Source organism: Bison bison, unplaced genomic scaffold (assembly GCF_000754665.1).
Source record: "Bison bison bison isolate TAMUID 2011002044 unplaced genomic scaffold, Bison_UMD1.0 scf7180017852733, whole genome shotgun sequence".
NCBI classification, from domain to species: domain Eukaryota; kingdom Metazoa; phylum Chordata; class Mammalia; order Artiodactyla; family Bovidae; genus Bison; species Bison bison.
The window spans coordinates 292-604 of NW_011483306.1; positions in this window are offsets into that span (position 1 = coordinate 292).

Sequence of the window (313 nt, forward strand, 5' to 3'; positions counted from 1 at the left end):
CTCTCACGTGACCTGGGGAGCCGAGAAGAAGGACCAGAGACTCTGTGCGCCGGGACACACGGGAATCAGGTCCCGGCCATGGCGCTGGGGGGAGCATACGGCAGCGCCCACAGACGGGACGCTGTCTGTCCAGCAGGGTCTGGCCCTGACCCTGCAGCCCATGCCAACACTGGACCTGCGGACATAGCCGGGCCCGCGGAATGACGAGGTTGCCCTGTGGGAGCCGGGGTCTGTGTCTGTGACGTGTGAGCACAACCCACCCGGGGACTGGTACAGAGTCTCTGCTTCGGATGCCCAGGGGCCGGCACAGAAC